This window comes from Symphalangus syndactylus, chromosome 12 (assembly GCF_028878055.3).
Source record: "Symphalangus syndactylus isolate Jambi chromosome 12, NHGRI_mSymSyn1-v2.1_pri, whole genome shotgun sequence".
Taxonomy (NCBI): Eukaryota; Metazoa; Chordata; class Mammalia; order Primates; family Hylobatidae; genus Symphalangus; species Symphalangus syndactylus.
Window position 1 is genome coordinate 64,990,973 of NC_072441.2, and position 13,782 is coordinate 65,004,754.

Genomic DNA, 13,782 nt, shown 5'->3' on the forward strand with positions numbered 1-13,782 from the left:
AACCCCGTCTCTACTAAAAAATACAAAAAATTAGCCGGGCGTGGTGGCGGGCGCCTGTAGTCCCAGCTACTCGGAGAGGCTGAGGCAGGAGAATGGCGTGAACCCGGGAGGCGGAGCTTGCAGTGAGCTGAGACTGCGCCACTGCACTCCAGCCTGGGCGACAGAGCGAGACTCCGTCTCAAAAAAAAAAAAAAAAAAAAAAGGTGGTTGAGAGAAGGGTGATCTCCAGGTGTTTCATCTTTGCACCCTTGCTTCCAGCACCACGCCCACAGGCACGTCCAGAAAAAGGAAAAAAAAAAGGGGGGGAGCAAGGAAGCCAGGTTTTCAACAACTAATTCATTCTAATGCAGACACCAAAGCCCACTTCATTTATTAACATTCTGGATAAAATCCCAATCGATTAGGCCACCAGAGCCCTCCATTCCTAAACTCCCCGTACAGTCAGGGAAAAGCACGAAGCACTAGTCACGGTCCTGCCCAGAAACCACGCAGAGGTGGAAAGTTGCAGACCCCGGGCCGAGAGGGGCGCGAGCCCACCCTGAAGCCCAGGACCCAGGAGGGCGCTTCCTCCCGGAAGTGACGCGAGCTCAATCCCAGCCTTGCTCTTCCCAAACAAAAGGGATCTTGGGGCCCCGGGAGGAGCCTGAATGACATTGGAGAAGCCCCGCCTCCAGCCGGCGCGGATTGGGGCCGAGGATGGAGAAGCAAGGAGGCGATTGGCGCTGGTGAATGCCAATGCCCCCGCCGGGCGGCTGAGGGGGCGGAGCCTCAGCCGCCGTGGATGGGGAGTGGAGGCGGAGGGGAGCGGAGCCGGGAGCGGAGCCCGGAGCGTCGTGGAAAGGTAGGAGCCACTATCCCTGGGGCTTGGTGATGGCTGGGAGGCCGGGTTCTCAAGAGCAAAGCAAGGATAGGGGCACCGGTAGCCTCCCGCCGCCGTCCCAACGACCTCGGGGCCCGTCCCCTGAGGGGGCGGGGCCGTCTCCTCCACCTCCCGGTATTCCCCGAGGAGGCGGCTCCTCATCCTTCGAGGGTCCTCACAGCTACTTTTTGTCCCTCGTCGATTCCCAGTTCCTCAGAAGGGGCTTCTCTCTGACACCCCTCATTCAAAGGCTCCTCCCACCCCGCACCTCAGCCTTAGCGGAGAGGACTCACAGGTACCGATTCTCTAGGCTGCCGCCCCAACCCCATTTTGTACCCCCGGAAGGCCAGACATCCCTCCCTACACCTGTCCCTGCTCGCCAGGGTGGGACTGGAGCTGCTTTCCTCCGTAAGATAAAATTAGTGTTTCCCAAAAAGGAGGGATGGGGCGAAGCAAAAATCAAAGACCGACCTAGACAGCCAGCTTTACCAAGGAAGCGGCTTCTCCCACTTAAGTTCTTCCCATCCCCCATTCTCTGATGCTCAGTCTTCCTCCCGCCGCCCCTCGCATCCTCTGGCCTCCTGTGAGGAGTCGAGAGCTCTCCTGTTTTGGGACTTCTTTGGACTCTGAAAGAGGGAGAACTAGGACCTCCTCTCCTTCACCCTTTGTACCTTCCTTCTACTTTCTGTTCCTTCTGGGAGAACCCAGCCGCTAAGGATTTCTTAGGTTTGAATTACGTTTCATTTTTCCTTTTCCACCCTATTTCTTCCCTGAGAACTTGATGAAAAGCCATCTTATATTTCACAGTGAGGTGGGTGTGTTGGATATCTGCAGAGTTGGCTTTGTGTGGGCAGGAATGCAGTGTATGTTGCTTGACAGTCAATGAATAACACCATGTTTTCAAATGAAACAGTATACATAAGTAAATAAATAGCAGTGGATTAGGAATGAGTATATCCCAGTCTAGGGTGGGCTGGTCCATTGCTCAGGGAGACTGCAGTTAACCTTGAAGGTATACTGCAGGTTGAAACAAAAGGCAGGAAGTGTTTGAAGAAAATTCAGGGTCAGTCATCTATGTTTATGATTAATCTAGTCCTGTGTCCTTTGGTTACTCTCTAACCCCTTTTTTATAGTGTGCTCCCCGCCCCCAGGAAACATTCATATATATTTTGATTGGTTTTACGATCATCTATCAAAATTTAGAGGATGAAAAGTAAGAACAATTTTTAAATCTCAGAGATAAGAGTAAATAAAGGCAAGGTATTCTAGCTATTTATGTTTACCAAAAAGTGCCTCTCTAGTGTGCTCCTAAAGGTTTTGTCAAGTGGCCTTCATTTCAGCAGGTGCAAAGTGTTGATTTTGACCTCACGTTAATGTCGTTGAATCCCCAGTAATCATCTATCGCTAGCACTTTTATATATTAAAATTTACCATATTTTTAGCATAGTTTGTTTTGCTTCCAATCTCAAGTCCACCTCCCCGCTGTCAGCTATAGCCAAAGCTGATGGCAATAAAATGCAAGGAGTTGGAATCACAGAGGGTGATTGTAATGACTGTTGTCTTTCACCTTCTTGATTAGACTGTCTGAAAGTAGACTTCCTAAAGGTAATTATTTTTGAATAGTTAGGTTTGAAGGTTTCAGAGCCACTCGGTGCTCACAGATCTTCTCAGTGATTGTTTCCAAATCTCCAGTAAGAAAGTACAAAGAAGAAGTTGGAGGATGTCTCTAGCAAACACAATGTGTGCTGCAATAGAAGGGTAAGACATGAGCTCCCAGCAATAACAGCAGAAAAAACTAAAAGCAGAACAGAAAATCCCAAAAAGATAAGTTGTATTACATCAGCAGAGAACAGAAAATAAACTAAGAGACTAAGCAAACCAAAGTTGTGATTGCCGAGCTTTAATAGGAAAAAGCAAATAATGTTCTTTTATTATTTAGCACAGTAAGCAAGATCCGTTTGTTACACTTTTGGGTCTTGAACATCTTTCCTTTAACCTTCTCAACACCTGTTTGGTCATGCTAGATGAAGAAAAGCATAGTATGCAGAGGATATATGTCTGATCTCTCTCCTTGAATTACAAATTCTTTGAGAGCAGATAGTAGTATTTTTTGTTTTTCATCTTTGTATCTTTCACAGTTCCTAGTATATAGTGTGACTTAGTGAGTGTTTGTTTAACTTAGTTTGAAGCTGTCACCTTAGGGTAGACTGAAAGGCAATGCACTGATTAGATTTGGCACAACTTGTTAGTATAAACGGCCTACTTGTTGTCTTCATTTAACTTGATTTTTCCCATCTGCTGTCTTATGGAATTCCAGTGTCTTAAGTGACTAAAATTTTGAATTGCTTATAAAGAAATATCTGTGAGGCAGGGTGTGGTGGCTCATCCCTGTAATCCTTGCTGCTTGGGAGACTGAGGCAGGAGGATTGCTTGAGCTCAGGTGTTTGAGGTTACAGTGAGCTATGATCATGCCACTGCACTCTCCAGCCTGGGCAGCAGAAAGAGACCCTGTCTCTTAAAAAAAAAAAAATGTTAAAAAAAATATGTATATATAATCTGCTAGTTAGAAAATACTATTTTACTGTCATGAAATTTGAACCAGACTTAAGAACGTAATGAGTGCTAATCATTTTAGGATTTTATTGTTCTAAATATCTGACCTGATAGGAATGAAGTGAATTTAGGAGAGCTCACTAGGGACTGATTGCTGATTTTTGTTCAAGAATAGTTTCTGAGGCCAGGCTTGGTGGCTCACACCTGTAATCCCAGCACTTTGGGAAGCTGAGGCGGATGGATCATGAGGTCAGGAGTTCGAGACCAGCCTGGCCAACATGATAAAACCCCGTCTGTATCAAAAATGTAAAAAATTAGCTAGGTGTGGTGGCATGCACCTGTAATCCTAGCTACTTGGGAGGCTGAGGCAGCAGAATTGCTTGAACCCAGGAGGCAGAGTTTGCAGTGAGCTGAGATTGCACCACTGTGCTCTGGCCTGGGAAACAAAGCGAGACTCTGTCTCAAAAAAAAAAAAAAAAAAAAGAATAGTTTCTGAGTGTTTGGTTTTGACAAGTTACTGATCTACTTTGGGACTTTTAAAATGGATTTTTAGTTGATTTTGTGTTTTTAAAGTAACATTAAAAATAGGAACAGGGGCGCAGAACAGCCTTGGGTCCCTAAGTGTAATTATACAGGCTGATTATTGATTATGGTGGGCATAATACAATCAGTCTTAGCTGGATTTGTATCTTGGCAGAATCACATTTGCAGTGCTACCAGTTGATTTGCAGCATAGGATTTGAATTCTTGGTTTTTCTGAGTGGAGCAGAATGGTGTTTCTTGGGGGTTTCCATCTAATTGGTGTTTGGCATCATGAAGCAGGAAGCAGAGATATGCTTCTAGAGGAAATTTGTTCAGTCTATGGTGGTTGGCCCCAGGAGTGGCTTATTAGCCTGTTTTCTAAAGACCATTTTAAAATTTCTGAATATTTGGCTGAGCATGGTGGCTCACGCCTGTAATCCCAGCACATTGGGACGTTGAGGCAGGCAGATCACCTGAGGTCAGGGGTTTGAGACCAGCCTGGCCAACATGGTGAAACCCCTTCTCTACTAAAAATACAAAAACTAGCCAGGCGTGGTGGCAGGCACCTGTAATCCCAGCTGCTCGGGAGGCTGAGGCAGGAGAATGGCTTAAACCCGGGAGGCAGAGGTTGCAGTGAGCCTAAATCACGCCATTGCACTCCAGCCTGGGTGACAAGAGAGAAACTTCATCTCAAAAAATAAAAAATTAAAAAAATTAAAATTTCTGAATATTTGCTGCTAATAACTAAAATTAAATCTTCCAAAGTTCAATTTAAAGCCTTTTAGTGAGAAAATGGCTTATTTATCATGAGCCTGGAGAATGTAATTATTTACAACACAGACTTTAAAAGCAAACCTAGGTTCATATTCCAACTCTGCTACTGTTCACTGTGTGATCCAGGGCAAGAGAAAAATTTTGTCTTCACCATAGCTCAGTCTGTTTCCTCAGCTGTGAGATAGAAATAACTTGGAGAGGTTTCTTTAAGGATTACACGAATAGGCCAGGTGCAGAGGCTCACACCTGTAATCACAGCACTTTTGGAGGCCGAAGCGGGTGGGTGGATTGCTTGAGGCCAGGAGCTCGAGACCAGCCTGGCCAACATGGCAAAACTCTGTCTCTACTAAAAATACAAAAATTGCCAGGTGCAGCGGCTCACGCCTGTAATCCCAGCACTTTGGGAGGCCAAGGCGGGTGGATCACCTAAGGTCAGGAGTTTGAGACCAGCCTGACCAACATGGAGAAACCCTATCTCTACTAAAAATACAAAATTAACCGGGTGTGGTGGTGCATGCCTGTAATCCCAGCTACTCCAGAGGCTGAGGCAGGAGAATGGCTTGAACCCAGGAGACGGAGGTTGCAGTGAGCCAAGATCGCGCCATTGCATTCCAGCCTGGGCAACAAGAGCGAAACTCCATCTCAAAGAAAAAAAATATATATAAAAATTAACCAGGCATGGTGGCATGTGCCTGTAGTCCCAGCTGCTCAGGAAGCTGAGACATGAGAATTGCTTGAACCCAGGAGGTGGAGGTTGTAGTGAGCTGAGATTGTGTCACTGCACTCCAGCCTGGGTGACACAGCGAGACTCTGTTACAAAAAAAAAAAAAAAAAAGGATTACATGAATATATACACATACATGTACACATATCACAAAGCAAGGTACCCAGGATATAAGAAGCACTTAGTAATTGACAGGTATTATTATTAGCACTTGGCATGTGAGTTAAAGAATTTAATATTAAACATTATTTTACTCCTTCAGCATTTTAGCAAAGGTGAAGACTTAGTGTTGGATTTTAGTTATTGATTGGTTTTGTTTTAAATTTTTCAACATATGACTAAGTCCTAAATAGAGGGAAACAAAGCTTGTTTGCATATGTCATGATCTCAAGCATCTGAGCCAAAGATTTTTAGGAGAGTGTATATCTGTCTTGGAGTGTGTGTATTTAATACTTTTGTCATGCAGATTATCTTTCTTGAGTTTTTTGGTCCAAGGAATAAAGAAAGGCAAGGGATTCAGCTAGCTGATGTCTTCTTTCTGAATTGTCAGTTGCTCCACACCAAGCTCTACTCTCTTTAAGTAGCACCATCCTGAATGTCATATAAATGGTTTTGTAGATACTGTGATTACTGTGCAGAATTATACCTTAGGTGAAATTTAAGGGACTTTTAATGGTAATTTTGATTAAAAGTGGTTTTTACCTTACTTTTGAAGACAGCCTCCCCCACTGTCCCCAAAGTAAGGAGCGATGATAGGAACAACCAAAACTGGAGTGAGAAGAAAACATGGATAGGGGAGTTGAGTAGAGGTAGGGGAACATGAAGGGCGGGAGTTTGTGGGTTGAAGAAAACAAGACTACAAGGAGGCATTGAACTAGATAATGCAATACGCTGTAATATGGCTCATCTTTGCCAGTTATTTCCAAACTCTACATTTCAGATACAGAGCCAGAACTTCCAATCTAAATGTGTCATATGCTGTTTAATGAATCCTTTCTGACTTCTGGAGCCACAAAGAATATAGTTCTCAATTGTTACTGAATTTAAAGAATGCAACCCTTAATTGTTACTGAGTTTAATAGAAACAAGAAAGGAAAATAGGAAAGCACAGGATGATGGGGTCTACAGACAAAGACTCCTGACCATGAGCTCACATAGATTCTTTGTGCAAAACTGCTGGGAAAGGCTAGGCTGAAGCTGAAGTGTGCTCTGGGTCTACCCACCATAGAAAGGTGAGAGCCAGGCCAGGCATGGTGGCTCATGCCTGTAATCCCAGCACTTTGGGAGGCCAAGGCAGGTGGATCACCTGAGGCTGGGAGTTCAAGACCAGCCTGACCAACATGGAGAAACCTCGTCTCTACTAAAAATACAAAATTAGCCAGGCATGGTAGCACATGCGTGTAATCTCAGCTACTCAGGAGGCCAAAACAGGAGAATCGTTTGAACCCAGAAGGCGGAGGTTGCGGTGAGCCGAGATCGCGCCATTGCACTCCAGGCTGGGCAACAAGAGTGAAACTCTATCTCAAAAAAAAAGAAAAGTGAGAGCCAGGGAAGGAGAACAGAAAGGAGAAGCAGGGATAAATTGTTTTAACACGAGATAAGAATTGTAAGTTATAATGGAGAGAAGGATGAAGGATAACTGACAGGTAAGTTATAGGAAAAAGAAAGAAGCACAAACTGGGTTTTTCGTTGGAGAGTGGGGGCTCGGGGGAGGCCCTCATTACTTGGTTTCTGCTAAATAGTCCTTTCTGTTACAGCAGGTGCTACAGAAGTAACAGCAGAACCAATCTAGTTCTTAACTGACTTAATGTTTGAGGGTATAACAATGATCTGGTCTAGCCCTACATATCAGTTTCATCTTGTTGCCTCTTGTCCTTAAATTGAGGGCACAGAATAAATTTCCTTAAAAGGCTCTATCCCCAAAGACTTCTTCACTTCTAAACCCTTAGCGGTCACCACACTAACAGACTCTTAACACGTTCCTCTTGGGGGTCAAATAACTTCTCATTCGGCCTGTCTCATATCACAGTCATCATTTCCCCAGAAACCCAGTTCCATTTCTAACATCCCTCTTTTTGCTAATGGTATCATCGTTGTAGTCACCCAGTCTCAAAACCTCAGCTGATCTGGGATTATTTCCCCTCTAACCTCCCTAAATGAAAATCCATCATTTACTGTAAGTAAATTCTTAAATAACTAAGTAAATTCTTTTTAATGTCTCTTTTGTCAGTCTCTTCCATTCTTATTGCTACCATCTTAGTTCATACATTTTTGCCTCATACCTATGCTGTTAAATTTTTTTCCCGACTTTTCTTTCTGTTTCCATTTTCTCTTCAGTCAAGTCAGCTCTGTACTGTAAGCATTAACTTTCCTAAAACTATGCTTTTGTTATGATTTTCACCAGGTTAAAAATGTTGAGTGGCTTCCCATTTTCTAAAAGGTAAAGTTCAGTTGTGTTGGCTGAGATTGAAAGTGCTGTACATTTCTTTCCAACCAGCATTTTTTTAGTATCTGTTTGAACCAGAGGCTGCTAGTGCTAAGTGTGATCAAGTTGAATAGACAGAGTAGTTGTTCAGATGAGTTCAGAGTCTTGTGAGACAGAAGACAGATATGTAAACAGATGAATTGATGTAATAGAATGTGATAACTGCTCTTGAATTACAAATGTAAATACATATCCATTATGCATTTAATTTAATATAAAAAAAAGCTATGATATTTTTAGGAAACCCATTTCTCAGTCATCACAAGTTAAAGTTGTGACTTAATTAAAACCTGTTAAAATTCAGTGGAAGCAAAGGCATGCGTTTACCTGTATGCTAAAGGCACAAAAAACTAATCTAAGCAGAAGAATGGCCTTTTCTTTTCCCAAGTATTGTGCAGATACAATTGGCTTGAACATGTCTCTAAACCGACTTTCCCAGGAACTGGCCAGGCCATCTCTTTCTTTTTGGAGCAGATCAACCTGCCGGAAGTCAGAAGTAAACTTGTTTTGGTTTGTAAATTAGACACGTGAATGATAGACAATGATGATGATAGACAGTGATAGACAAAGATGATTTATCCTTGCAGATGAAACCAAAAAGTATGCTCTTTAAGGATGAGAAATGAGAAACTGACCAGTCACTAACTCATTTAAACCATGCAGCCTCCTGTTATAGTACGTATTGTTATGTCCATTTTATAGATAAAGAACTGAAGTTCAAAGGTTAAATGGATCAAAGAGCAAGTGGCAGAGCCCGGATGCAAACTCAGCTCTGTCAGATTCCAAAATCCATGTGCTTTCCACTATAACACACTGTCTCCCAGCAGAATTACTGTCCCTGAAGAACCATAGAACAAAAATTGCCAGGCTTGTTGTTGGTAATATGCAACTGATACTCAATTGTTAAACTTTTTTTAAGTCAGTTATCTGTCTTAGAAGACAAAACAACATCACGAGTTTTATTTCTGTTAGAGGATTATTTGAAGTTTTTTTTTGCAGTTCAGATAAAGTCAGGTTATGGGCATAGCTAAAACACAGATTCCTTAACTGTTTGATGGTTAATCCTTCATACCATACTCTGTGGAGTTTATCCCCAGTGTGGAATCTTAGTGGAATCAATGACGTCATCATCCTACATTAGCATTTGAAGGGTTTGCATTCCAGGCTGCTTCTAGAATTGTGGCCCATGAATCATCTTACTGAAAATAATCAATCTACATGTTATTGTTCCCTTGTTGTGGTATTTTACAAGTTATGGTGGCATTATTTCAGAAAAGCAAAAATTTAGGGGACTGACGGACAGATAGACAGTAGAGGCAGTCAGATACATATTTGATTGAAATCATGTTACAATTTCATTTAAATGAAATAAAGCCATCTAACAAATTATATAGAAATGATTCAGCTGGGTGTGGTGGCTCACGCCTGTAATTCCAGCACTTTGGGAGGCTGAGGTGGGCGGATCACCTGAGGTCAGGAGTTCCAGACCAGGCTGACCAAAATGGAGAAACCCCATCTCTACTAAAAATACAAAATTAGCCAGGCCTGGTGGCACATGCCTGTAATCCCAGCTACTCGGGAGGCTGAGGCAGGAGAATCTCTTGAACCCAGGAGGTGGAGGTTGCAGTGAGCCGAGATTGCACCATTGCACTCCAGGCTGGGCAACGAGAGAAACTCCATCTCAAAGAAAACAAAAAAACAAAAATGAAATGATTCAGTTTCCTGGTAATAATATTCTGATGTTAAAAGACATATCTTTTTTAAAATGTTCAATGATAAAAAATTTATTAATATAAAAGTTGTTATTCATTTTCATTAACATCCATTCCAGTAGCTTAACTAATATAGTTCTAGTTTGGCCTTGTCTCAGATGAGAATACTTGAGATGGTGTAAACAGATATCCAGGTAGACAGACCTTTTGTTCTTGTTTTGAGACAGAGTCTTGCTCTGTCTCCCAGGCTGGAGTGCAGTGGTGCAATCTCAGTTCACCACAACCTCCACCTCCCTGGTTCAAGTGATTCTCTTTCCTCAGCCACCTGAGAAGCTGGGATCACAGGTGTGCGCCACCACGCCCGGCTAATTTTTGTATTTTTAGTAGAGATGGGGTTTCACCATGTTGGCCAGGCTGGTCTTGAACTCTTGATCTCAGGTGATCTGCCTCCCTTGGCATTCCAAAGTGCTGGGATTACATGTGTGAGCCGCTGCACCCGGCCCAGACGTGTTTTTAATAGCTTTGCACAAATGTTCTCATTTGAGGGAAAAGATATTTGAATGTTTGTTTATGGGCATAAGGCTACTTCCTTCTTTTCTTCAATATACATATAAATCTTGCTGACACCATATATGAGAGAGAAAAAGACAGATGTGTACACTCACACACTTACACATTCACACACTCACACTCACAGAGAGATACAGCAGAGTTGCATGAGTCTTAGAACTAAACAAAACAAAAACCTGATATCTATTATGTTGTCCCAGAAAGTGAATTAAACTGGATCTTAAAAACACATATATGTGGCCAGGCGCAGTGGCTCACGCCTGTAATCCCAACACTTTGGGAGGCTGAGGTGGGTGGATCACAAGGTCAGGGGTTCGAGACCAGCCTGACCAAAATGGTGAAACCCTGTCTCTACTAAAAATAGAAAAATTAGCTGGGCATGGTGGTGGGCACCTGTAATCCCAGCTACTCAGGAGGCTGAGGCAGGAGAATTGCTTGAACCTGGGAGGCGGAGGTTGTAGTGAGCCGAGATCGTGCCATTGCACTCCAGCCTAGGTGACAGAGCGAGACTCCGCCTCAAAAAAAAAAAAAAAAAAATGCATGCTAGACTTAGTTCTATTTAACTATATTCACATTAACAACTCTGGCCTCAGTACTCATCTGTAGAATGAAAGTGCTGAATTAGATTATTGCTGAGGCTCCTTCCAGCTTTGTGAATCGTTGCTTAGCTGAGGTTTTTCCACCATACAATTCCTAAGGCTGATAAAATGAGAGGATCAGATGTAAGCAGTGGTTACCAAGGGAGTCTCTGGAGTCAATTTACCTGGGTTCACATCCCATTTCTACCACATACTAGCTGTGAGGCTTTGAGCAAGTTTTTTAGCCTCTATGCCTCAGGTTTCTCATCTGTTAAATGAGGAGGATGATGATAATGATAAATTTGTTGGGGATGGTTATAGCATATCACCTAAGGTGGTTGTGAAGACTGAATTAGTTAATACCTGTACATGTCAAGTACTTAGAACACTGTCTGGCATACATTAATGTTTAGCTCAATAAATGTTTATCTTTTTTTCATTATTACTATTATTGTTTAAATTCTTCTTAGAAAACTGCTATAGAGCTCTGAAGTGGTGGTGATTATTGCTGATAATATATCATAATTAATTTCTCTATTCAGCATAGATCCAGATAATCTGGTAACCTGGAATCTGCTTTAATGTAAATAGAGCACTATGTATTTCAATAGAGTACTACAGTGTTATAAATGTTGACCCTGAAAAGTACTAGCTTAATTATAGAGCTGATCTCTTTAGGACTGCTTCAAAGTCTGTGTTGGCAGTATTGAATAAACAAGCATCTTGATCCCTTGGCACCATTGTAATTTCTTTGTAAGTGCACTATTCGTATTATATTTCAGGATAACTCAAAACATCTTTCCTCGTGGGATCCTGAAATTGATTTTCTCTAAAAATGTTCCCAAACCATTCTGTTTTATCTAATGCTGTCTATAGTGTGGCTAGGAAAAAACAGACTGATAAGGCAAAATAAGGCATTCTGAGAAATACTATGTTGTAGTGCTGTCATGGTAAGAGGAAGGCTTAGATCCTCCTTACCTACAATTAGATTAGATCTAGTTATTCTAATCATCTGTCAAAGTAGTAAGTGGTTAACATGTTGTGTGAGTTTGCTAGGGCTGCTATAACAAAGTACCACAGATGGGGTGGCTTAAAAAATAGAAATTTATTTTTTCACAGTTCTGGAGCCTAGAAGTCTGAGATCAATGTGTGGGCAAGATTGGTTTCTTCTGAGGCGTCTCTCCTTGGCTTATAAAGATGGCTGTCTTCACATTGTCTTAACTCTGACCCGTCTATATCTCTATTTCTTCTTCTTATAAGACACCAGTCATATTGGATTAGAGCCCACCCTAATGACCTCATTTTAACTTAATTATCTCTTTAGAGATCCTGTTTCCAAAATCTGTCACATTTTGAGGTACTGGGGCTTAGGACTTCAACATATGAATTTTGGGAGGTACAAGTCAGCCTGTGTTATGTGTATTTAACACATGTATTATAGTAATCCAAATATTCCAGTAATATCTTTCAACTTCATCTGAGAGAAGCTTGATTTGAGATATAATAAATCTTATACTGTTTAATATTGGAATTGAATAAAATGAGATTAGTTATTATACCTTGATTTTAGAACTTTTGTAAATAGTAACATAAACGGCTTTCTTTTTTCTTTTTTTTTTTTTTTTTTTTTTTGAGACAGAAGTCTCACTGTATTGCCCGGGCTGGAGTGCAGTGGTGTAATCTTGCCTCGCTGCAACCTCCACCACCCAGGCTCACGCAATTCTCCTGCCTCAGCCTACCAAGTAGCTGGGACTACAGGCACACACACCACCATGCCTGGCCAATTTTTGCATTTTTTGTAGGGACAGGATTTTGCCATGTTGTCCAGGCTGGTCTCAAACTTCTGAGCTCAGGTGATTTGCCGGCCTCAGCCTCCCAAAGTGCTGGGATTACAGGTGTGAACCACGCCCTTCAAAAATAGCTTTCTTTAACAAATGTACAAAAGATCTGCTTTCTTAATCAGAAAATTATTTTCTTTCCTTTTTTTTATTTATTTATTTATTTTTTTTTTGCTGTTGCCCAGGCTGGCCTTGAGCACCTGGCCTCAACTGATCCTCCTGCTTTGGCCTCCCAAAGTGCTGAGATTACAGGCATAAGCCACCACACCCAGCCAGATAATTATTTTCTAGTAGCACGTTGACATGTTTTACTTCCTAGCCTAACCCTTAAATGCCAAAGAGGAATGAAAGGGACCATTTAGAATGTTGTCAGTCTTTTATCCCAAATGAATAAATAATCCTTCTGAAAAATTAGAATCTTAAATCTTTTGAGATAGTCGAGGTAGTGTGTTAACACCTTCTACCCCTGATACGAGGTTGTTTTGTATACATTTTAATTTTTTTTTAAGGAGCAACCCTATTAACTGAAGCTTTGAATGCATTTTTTAAAATAGCAGTGCATTTCTGTTCATATTCAGATTTAGTATTTGTAAATGTGGCAAGTTTCTTTTTTATTATTATTTCATGTATACTGGGTTTTTAAGAAAGTACATGATCTAGTGGGAAACTATCAAAAACATCCATTTCACATGTCCATCTTGGCTCTTTGAGTTGTAAGAATTTACTGGCCTCCTATATTTTGGCTTGGCTTATATGTATTGAAAGAGTATTTACGGGCCGGGCGTGGTGGCTCACACCTATAATCCCAGCACTTTGGGAGGCTGAGGTGGGCAAATCACTTGAGGTCAGGAGTTCAAGACCAGCCTGGCCAACATGGTGAGACCCTGTCTCTACTAAAAATACAAAAACTAGCCAGGCGTGGTAGCATGCACCTGTAGTCCCAGCTACTTAAGAGGCTGAGGCAGGAGAATCGCTTAAACTGTGGAGGCAGAGGTTGCAGTAAGCCAAGGTTGTGCCACTGCACTCCAGCCTGGGCAACCAAGCGAGACTCTGTCTCAAAAAAAAAAAAAAAAAAAAAGTCTTTACATAATTGGAGTCAATTTCCGTTATAACTTTGCTTGCTAATCACTAATCACTTTGCTCACCAATACTAAAAACTCACTGAAT

General features: G+C 41.9%; 1 protein-coding gene across 2 annotated transcripts in view; it reads left to right on the top strand.

Annotated features, from left to right (window-relative positions):
* Positions 1 to 732: 732 nt before the first annotated feature.
* Positions 733 to 13,782, top strand: part of CTTNBP2NL (CTTNBP2 N-terminal like) — a 64,573-nt gene continuing 51,523 nt past the window's right edge. Inside the window, exon 1 of one of the 2 annotated variants that reach the window (XM_063625699.1) lies at positions 733 to 841. The gene's annotated coding sequence lies outside the window, so the exon portion shown is untranslated. Of the gene's footprint in view, positions 842 to 985; positions 1,155 to 13,782 lie in introns of those variants that run through there. The other variant, XM_063625700.1, reaches the window with a different exon arrangement.